Below are 9,914 nucleotides of genomic sequence, written 5' to 3' on the forward strand. Positions count from 1 at the left end.
GCATTTAGCTAGACAACAAAATACACTGTACAGGTGCTTGGTTGGGAAGTCATTCCGTACCCGCCTTATTCACATGACTTTGCGTTTCCAGATTCTCTCCCCCCCCCCCCCCCCAATCTCTCTCTCTCTCTCTCTCTCTCTCTCTCTCTCTCTCTCTCTCTCTCTCTCTCTCTCTCTCTCTGTCATTGTATCTATCTCTCTATATCTATCTATCTATATATGTCTATCTCTCTGTATCTATATATGTCTATCTCTCTGTATCTATATATGTCTATCTCTCTGTATCTATATATGTCTATCTCTCTGTATCTATATATGTCTATCTCTCTGTATCTATATATGTCTATCTCTCTGTTTCTATATATGTCTATCTCTCTGTTTCTATATATGTCTATCTCTCTGTATCTATATCTATCTATCTCTCTGTATCTATATCTCAATTTCTATCTATTATCTCTACCACGCACGCACGCACGCACACACACACACACACACACACACACACACACACACACACACACACACACACACACACAAACTTCGAGAAACTTCCTTTCTAAATGAAAATGCACTCGGAACATGGCTCGCTGATTTCTTCGCCTCAAACGCACTTGATTTCTACAGTCGGAAATTTACCATAGCGTTGGCAGATTCTACATCAACATCAACATCTACATCTACATCTACATAAATACTCCGCTATCCACCATACGGTACGTGGCGGAGGGTACCTTGTACCACAACTAGCATCTTCTCTCCCTGTTCCACTCCCAAACAGAACGAGGGAAAAATGGCTGCCTACATGCCTCTGTACCAGCCCTAACCTCTCTTACCTTATCTTTGTGGTCTTTCCGCGAAATGTAAGTTGGCGGCAGTAAAATTGTACCGCAGTCAGCCTTAAATGCTGGTTCTCTAAATTTCCTCAGTAGCGATTCACGAAAAGAACGCCTCCTTTCCTCTAGAGACTCCCACCCGAGTTCCTGAAGCATTCCCGTAACACTCGCGTGATGATCAAACCTACCAGTAACAAGTCCAGCAGCCCTCCTCTGAATTGCTTCTATGTCCTCCATCAATCCGACCGGATAGGGATCCCAAACGCTCGAACAGTACTCAAGAGTAGGTTGTATTAGTGTTTTATATGAGGTCTCCTTTACAGATGAACCACATCTTCCCAAAATTCTACCAATGAACCGAAGACGACTATGCGCCTTCCCCACAACTGCCATTACATGCTTGTCCACATTTATATCGCTCTGCAATGTTACTCCCAAATATGTAATCGACGTGACTGTGTCAAGCGCTACACTACTAATGGAGTATTCAAACATTACAGGATTCTTTTTCCTATTCATCTGAATTAATTTAAATTTATCTGTGTTTAGAGTTAGCTGCCGTTCTTTACACCAGTCACAAATCCTGTCCAAGTCATCTTGTATCCTCCTACAGTGACTCAACGACCACACCTTTCCGTACACCACAGCATCATCAGCAAACAGCCGCACATTGCTATCCACCCTATCCAAAAGATCATTTATGTAGATAGAAAACAACACCGGACCTACTACACTTCCCTGGGGCACTCCAGATGATACCCTCACCTCCGATGAATAATCACCATCGAGGACAACGTACTGGGTTCTATTACTTAAGAAGTCTTCGAGCCACTCTCATATTTGGGAACCAATCCCATTGTTGTATAATGAAGGATAATGTGTTGTTAACGACTAAAGTCTCTGATGTGCTCATTAAACTTACTGAAGGACGCTACGAACTTAAGCACCAACCTAAAAACAATGATAACAGCCTATATTGTCGCATACAGTGGTTTGTAAAAATGCGTGAAAAATGTGTAACAAATACCTCAAATTGTATGTGGTGGCAAGTGGCTCCCTCGCGAGGCGTTGTGTCGAAGTTCCAGCGTGAATCGACCGGCTGCAGAGGCGCCGGGTGATCTCCGCTCCGTGGTGCCCGGCCGCCCGTCTCCCGGGTTGACACGGGCCTCTATCCCCCCCGCCCTGGGGGGCCGCCGTTACGCGCTGAGTGAGTGCCGCTGACCGCAGCCCGGGCCCCAAAGCCGCTCCGTAATGGATCACCGACCGCAGGCTGGCCAGAGCAGAGCCACGCCCTAACAGCTCGCCTCGCCGCCTCGGGGACACCCAGAGCAGATCCCGGGCGGCCAGAGCGACCCAACGCGTGCGACCCAGTTGCCGCCCCCGCGGGGACCGAGATCGATGCCTCCCGCTCTGCTCCATGCCGATCTCTGCGGCGTCTTAGGCCCATTTTACGAGAGCTCCTCTCTCTAAACCGACTGTTCGTAGTGCGTGAGTGGTACGAGCCACCCACGGTGGCTCGTACACAGTGACCACGAAGTACCATCACATAGATGACAATGAATTGTGTCTTAATGTTACACGTGCTCACAAACATTCTAAAAAAAATGACTCACCAAGAAGAAATTATCCGAGTGAGATTTAAATTGGTAGGACTGATTTACATATGCAGTCAAACATATGATTACAATTTCAGAGAATCTGCATGATTTACTGAAGAGAAAACGTTATATAAATTGAGCAAGTCAGTACCGCTTTGGTCCACCTCTAGCCCTTACTCATTCATTGATGGTGTTACTGACTGTCGTACTGACGGATATCGTGGCAAACTCTGTCCAATTAGCGCGTTGTATCGTCGAAGTCCCAAGGTGGTGCTGTTTAGTTTCTGGGACGCTCAACTGCGCGGTCATCAGCACCCGTACGAAGACCCAATTTTGAGCGCAGTCCCATTTTGAGCGCAGCCCAATTTTGAGCGCAGCCCAATTTTGAGCGCAGCCCAATTTTGAGCGCAGCCCAATTTTGAGCGCAGCCCAATTTTGAGCGCAGCCCAATTTTGAGCGCAGCCCAATTTTGAGCGCAGCCCAATTTTGAGCGCAGCCCAATTTTGAGCGCAGCCCAATTTTGAGCGCAGCCCAATTTTGAGCGCAGCCCAATTTTGAGCGCAGCCCAATTTTGAGCGCAGCCCAATTTTGAGCGCAGCCCAATTTTGAGCGCAGCCCAATTTTGAGCGCAGCCCAATTTTGAGCGCAGCCCAATTTTGAGCGCAGCCCAATTTTGAGCGCAGCCCAATTTTGAGCGCAGCCCAATTTTGAGCGCAGCCCAATTTTGAGCGCAGCCCAATTTTGAGCGCAGCCCAATTTTGAGCGCAGCCCAATTTTGAGCGCAGCCCAATTTTGAGCGCAGCCCAATTTCGAGCGCAGCCCAATTTCGAGCGCAGCCCAATTTCGAGCGCAGCCCAATTTCGAGCGCAGCCCAATTTCGAGCGCAGCCCAATTTCGAGCGCAGCCCAATTTCGAGCGCAGCCCAATTTCGAGCGCAGCCCAATTTCGAGCGCAGCCCAATTTCGAGCGCAGCCCAATTTCGAGCGCAGCCCAATTTCGAGCGCAGCCCAATTTCGAGCGCAGCCCAATTTCGAGCGCAGCCCAATTTCGAGCGCAGCCCAATTTCGAGCGCAGCCCAATTTCGAGCGCAGCCCAATTTCGAGCGCAGCCCAATTTCGAGCGCAGCCCAATTTCGAGCGCAGCCCAATTTCGAGCGCAGCCCAATTTCGAGCGCAGCCCAATTTCGAGCGCAGTCCAATTTTGTGCGCAGTCCAATCTATTCACTGTCAAGAATGATGATGAAATGATCAGGACAGCACAAACACCCAATCCCTGGGCAAAGAAAATCCCCAACCTGGCTGGGAATCGAAACCAGGACCCCGTGATCCAGATGTAGCAACGCTAGCAACTAGACCACGAGCAGTGGTCAAAATCCCGAGCTGCTTGCAGGTCCCTGTCCATAATGCTCTGAACATTCCCAATTGAGGAGAGAATTTGGCAAGCAGTGTAGGGGCGATCATCATCTTGCTGAAATGTAAGCCATAAAGGGCAAATAAACTGCCGTTCTCGCTGATGTATCGCTGTGCTTTAAGGGCGCAGTGGATGACAACCAAATGCGTCGTGCTATGAAATTAAATGGTGCCGCAGACCGTCACTGCCGGTTGTCACGTTGGTACCCCACCAATGTCTGGTGGCCGCCCCACTGATCATTGGGGCTAAATTCGAAGCGGAACTCATTGCTGAAAACAATTCCGCTGCAATGAGATTCCACGACGAGGACGTGTCAGTAGACGCCCAGACAGTGGTGCGAACCCAACCGGACTCTCCGGGTGCGATTTATTTTCTTAGTAGGACCCCTTTCGTTGTCGCCCGCCGTACCCTTACAGCAGAGCAATACGTCAGCGACATTCTACACCCTTATTCTTCCCCTCATGGCAAGCCATACTTGACTTACATTACAACAAGATAATGTCAGCCCGCGCACGGCGAGATTTTCCACTGCTTGTCTTCATGCTGGTCAAGCACTACTTTGTCCAACAAGTTCGTCGGATCTTTAACCAGCCCGGGATTTTCTCCACGTAATAGGGCAGTTGCACAGAATTTTGCACGGTATCCCTCAGGAGGACATCCAATAACTCGGTCAATCAATGCCAAGCCGACAACTGCTTGCGTTAGGGCCAGAGGTGTATCAACGTGTTACTGACTTGCTCAATTTGTCAAGCTCCTTCGCTTGAATAAATCATGTAATTTTTTCCTCAAATTGCAATCATGTGTTTGTCTGTACATGTAAATCACCTCTACCTATTTCCATCCGAATCGAATAGTTTCTTTTGCTTTTTTGTCTTCTTATTTTGTCTCAGAGCGTACATCTAAATCATGGTTAATGAGTGCACTTATATCATGGAAGAATTCGTAGTAATAAGCACGTTGGTTCACGAATGACTCCATAGAGGAAAAATCAGAGACATTCAACGTGATTTCACTGTAAGGTTGAAGAAACCGTCCTCACCAAAACCAACACTTTTACGGTGGGAGAGAAAGCTCTTTGCTACTGGCCGTATTAAACGTAAGCCCCGCTCAGGAAAGTTCATTCGCAAGCTGTCACACGAATTCGGAGTTCCATACTCTACATTACAAAAACATTTGAAGAATAATTTTAAGTTAGAAGCATTTAAATGTTCCTTTTGTGAACGAGTAGATTGTAATGACCTGCAAAAACTTTATTAGACTTGTGGCGGAATGCTGGAGGTCTTTACAACTCTCCCTTCAAGAGAAAAAGTGTTTGCAATATATCGCAGTGCAAAAGCGAGAAACATTTATTTCTGCGTAGAGAAAATCCAAATTCTTATGAAGAACCTTAACACTACCCACCATGTGTCATGATCTGTGCTGCAATGTTTGCAAGCCACTTGGCAGTGTCATATTTCTCCGACGGTACTGTGAATTGCGCATCTGACCATGTTACGTGATTGTTGTATTCCACATCTCAAAGTTCAGGGTCTGGTTGGTCGTGCATGGCATGAAACCCCAGCGCATTATCCTACTGCCATTAGAGAATGTCTCAATAACATACCTCCTGATAAATGTGTTGGACGTGGTTTTGCCCAGTTGCCTGAATCTTTGGAGTGGCAACGCCGAAGTCGCGTGATCTTGCGAAACTGAATTCTGGAGGTTCATTCAACAGAAGGTTGCTGCCGGACGTTACAAGACAGTTGACGAACTTACGGATGCTGTTTGAGTGCATTTCTGATATCGCGCCAGAAATGTTCAGGAGAGTTTCACATTGTACATGGTGGAGAATCATATTCTGCTATGAAAACGATGGTTTACACACAGACACTCCTGAATAAAGAATAAACAATAGTCACAATATCTCAAAGCCGTCCTCTGCCACGATCTCACATTAGTACAGTGACACCGCCTATGAGTATGTAACAGGACTTTGTAATCACTCTGTGCATATACATCTATACCCCACAAGCCCGTGAAGTTCCTCTGTGAATAGGAAAGCAGTAGACACTGATACACACAGCTGTCGCCGCGTAACCCAACGAAGCACTTTTCTGAGGAGTCTTTTCATATGGGTCAGGCCATAAGCGACGAGAAAAGCAAGTCTTCCGGAGGAATCGCCAGAGTGGCTCACGAATTAGAAAACTGTACATACAACGTGCAGCTCAGAAAAAAAAAGAAAGAAAAAGAAAAGCAGGAAGTGCGGAAGTGACGGGCTTTTCTGCCTTATGTGGGACCACCAGCTGCAAACCTATGAAAGAATACGCAGTCTCGGAAAGAAAGTGAAGCCACCAGAAGAGGACGACGAAGGAAACGAGTCACTGGTTGAGAGCTGATACGCCTGGTTAAATCTGCGGGACAGAACAGGTAGTTGGAATTGTGGAAATGGGCCAAAAATGAGCGGCTCTCAGTTCCACTCGAACACATATAACTTTGAAACTTCCTGGCAGATTAAAACTGTGTGCCCGACCGAGACTCGAACTCGGGACCTTTGCCTTTCGCGGGCAAGTGCTCTACCAACTGAGCCACCGAAGCACGACTCACGCCCGGTACTCACAGCTTTACTTCTGCCAGTATCTCGCCTCCTACCTTCTGTAAAGTTTGGAAGGTAGGAGACGAGGTACTGGCTGAAGTAAAGCTGTGAGTACCGGGCGTGAGTCGTGCTTCGGTGGCTCAGTTGGTAGAGCACTTGCCCGCGAAAGGCAAAGGTCCCGAGTTCGAGTCTCGGTCGGGCACACAGTTTTAATCTGCCAGGGAGTTTCATATCAGCGCACACTCTGCTGCAGAGTGAAAATCTCATTCTGGAAACATATAACTTTATTTAGTTGCCCAAACATTACAACGCAAATTTCCTACCTTTACTATCGACTGAATATGTCACACAATCTTATGGCTTAAGGGCACAACCTCTTTTATTTTTAAAACGACTGAAGGCCCATGATTTAAAAACACAACTACAATAAATTTTCAAAGGCAGAAGGCCCAAAGCTTTATCCATAATTTTATAAAAGGAGGCTGAAGGCCCAAACAATGTAAGACTTAACAATAAGGACTTGGCCGGCTGCCCGCCTGTGAACACGTGTGCCGCTCGCTATTGTGCGCCCCAGGTAGCAGAGGATTTCCCGGCCGCCCCGCCGTAGCCGGCCACGAGACCGACCCCGCACCGCGCCCGCCACCTGAGGTGGACGCCGAGCTGCAGCTACTTCGCCTTGGCGAGTATAAAACTTTGTACCTTTAACGTTTAAAAATCGGAAAATCATGGCGACGCTCAATCGTGAAGACACGATCCAGTGCACGTTTGATAGGAATTTGGAGAAGCCGACTGCTTTCGACATCCACAATTGGATAATCGATGACGTAAAAGTGCCGATAGAGGACATTCTTGGAATTCAGTTGGACTTTATTCTGTACGCTCTGTTTATAAAAATAGGAAATCCCGCAGAAATTGACAGACTGGTGAATACAAATGGGGGAACTTGGAAATTTAAACACAGAGATGGGTCACTAAGCAACGTTCAGATGCAGCCTTCTGGCTACGGGATCCGTAACGTCAAAATCTACAATTTACCGTTTGAAGTACCGGACGAAGAAATCATTAAGAGCTGTAGGCTTTATGGGAATGTTTTTGGACTAACAAGAGAAAAATGGGGGAGCGCTTACCGAATACAGGTGGACTCGGACGTCCGAACGGTAAAAATGGACCTCAGGAAACATATCCCGTCTTTCATTAACGTTTGCGGGCACAGGTGTTTCGTTTCGTATACTGGACAGCCGCAGACCTGCTCCATTGTCACGCTACAGGACATATGAGAAATGAATGCCCGCGAAAAAGACCACTACAGCTGCCCCGAGAAGATACATACGCTGGGAGAGCACAAAATCTCGCTGCCGAATTTCCCCCGATTAAGGACGCGGACGCGCCACAGCAGGAGAACGCGGGCAGCGGCAGCCCAGCCGGGGCGGAGACAACGGCGGCGGCCGCGCAGCCCTCCCCCCCCCCCCCCCCCCCCCCCCCGGGCGAGGGTGAACCGGTCCCTGTCCCCGCTACGGGCCAGCCGGCAGGAAACGCAGATAAAAGGCAGTAGTGATGGGCTAAACTGCGATTTTCCGATATCAGTGATTTCTGTGAATGCTACTTTTCAGTATCTGTTATTCTTAACTGTGATTTGTCGCAGTTAAGAGTCGCAGTTAAGGAACCTAAGTCGCGTATCCCTCCGCCACTGCTATTTCTGCTACTTCTGCGACTTCTGCTACTTCTGCGATTTCTGCTACTTCTGCGATTTCTGTGACTCCTGCGCTTTTCTGCGACGTACCACCGTATGAAAAAGTTACATCTGTCCACACAGAAAATTGCATCTCAACAAACCTGTCATTGGTAAGTATGTTTTACGTTTATTCTTCCGTTGGCTTTAATGTTGTATTAAAGAAACAACTGTGAAAATATTAATAGTGTAATTAATATGTAAGTAGCCGCACAGTACCGTAATAGTTCGTGTTTAGAAAATGAATTATAACATATTGTTATGTTCGTAAGTACCTGAACTACATTTCAGTCACTCAGTAAAGAGATAATTCAAAATATCATTGTCAACAGATCTGAAGAAATTGCCAGTCTTTAGACCGTTTTCGTCGGACGAGAGGTTAGTTTCTAAGCGTTTTGATGGACTTAATTACTTCAGTGAGATCGTTCTTGCGAATGTGATATAGCAAATATTAGCAAATGTGATATAGCAAATATTAGCAATCTATTCTGTCAATTATATTGCTAGTAATTAGTGACAGCAAAAATTGTTTAATAATCCTTGTGTTTTTGCAGACGCAGTTCTGACTGATTACTGGTTGCTGTAAATATCTATCCACATCAAGGCTGTTGAGAGAGACTCGTGAAGATTCAAGACAGCTCTTAGAGGATTTGCAGTTTAAAAGTGAAATAATTATGAAATAAGTGTGCGACTGATTAAAGTGTTTTATTGAAGTTGTTGTGCGATTTTAAAGGAATAATAAATGTTAAATACATTGAGTGAATAATAAAAATCTCATTTTCCACATGTTAAGCCGTCCTATACCCGTAATTTTCCGCCACTTATTTATTGGTAAACACTTGTTGGATACAGACGTGCCGCCCCCCCCCCCCCCCTTTCTCCACAATCTTGGTGTGACACTGACCTGTAACATATCCCGAAGTCTACAATATGCATTTTGAGGCTGTTGTTATGAAAGTGGGAAGTACAGATCTTCCAGTTAAATCAGGAATAGCTTAAGTGCATTACTTGAAAGTGACACAGGAAAAGCTTACTTATGTAGGTGGTAGTAGTGTCGGCAAAAAGTTCTTGTGTGTGAAGTTGCCATGTAGAACACCAGGTGTAAAACTTTTCTCCCGAGTCTTGAACTGTGTCGGAACAAAAGTGAGGCATTCATATGACTGTTTTCATTTCTCTACACTTATACAGATGTCTGAGTTCTGCTGTGTTAACATTGCAAAGTCCTGTAGGCATGTGGAGTATTAACCAAAACTGTCATATTGGAAGCAGAATCAAACACATTTGTTACGTTACTTGATATTTTCAGGAGAAAAAGGCAATGTTGCTTCTTATTAATATAATACATTCAGAGTCACAGCAGTATTTGACCAACCATAACTGATGCTGAATGTGCATTTCGTCATATAATATGAAGGGCTTATTTCAATAGTGGTACAAGTCCATTACCTACACTTTTCTGTCTATAACGCTTCTGAAATTAGTGATCCAAACAAACATAAATAAAGGTTCATCTCTAGCAAGAAGCCATATGCTTGAATATTTCTGGTATCTCAACTGCAGATTTTTCAGCGCTCATTTAACTTTACGACTCTATATCTCAAAATTAACAAAAATGGACTTGTACCACTATTGAAATAAGCCCTTCATATGCACACACAGCACATCGATCTCGTGAGGCACAAGGCTCTCATAACGAAGTACGTACGTCGGTCAACAGATGACACTAGGAAAAGTATGTTAACTGCGCTTTTTAGTTGCTACTTGCGACTCTT

The 9,914-nt window shown here is 45.9% G+C and overlaps 2 non-coding genes across 2 annotated transcripts; one reads left to right on the forward strand and one right to left on the reverse strand.

Moving 5' to 3' along the window:
- Positions 1-6,341: 6,341 nt before the first annotated feature.
- On the reverse strand, positions 6,342-6,416 carry Trnas-cga. The gene has a single exon. It is a non-coding gene; the product is annotated as a tRNA-Ser (tRNA).
- A 125-nt stretch (positions 6,417-6,541) lies between these two features.
- Positions 6,542-6,616, forward strand: Trnas-cga. The gene has a single exon. It is a non-coding gene; the product is annotated as a tRNA-Ser (tRNA).
- The last annotated feature ends 3,298 nt before the right edge of the window (positions 6,617-9,914 follow it).

This window comes from Schistocerca piceifrons, chromosome 10 (genome assembly GCF_021461385.2).
Source record: "Schistocerca piceifrons isolate TAMUIC-IGC-003096 chromosome 10, iqSchPice1.1, whole genome shotgun sequence".
In the NCBI taxonomy this organism is placed as follows: Eukaryota; Metazoa; Arthropoda; class Insecta; order Orthoptera; family Acrididae; genus Schistocerca; species Schistocerca piceifrons.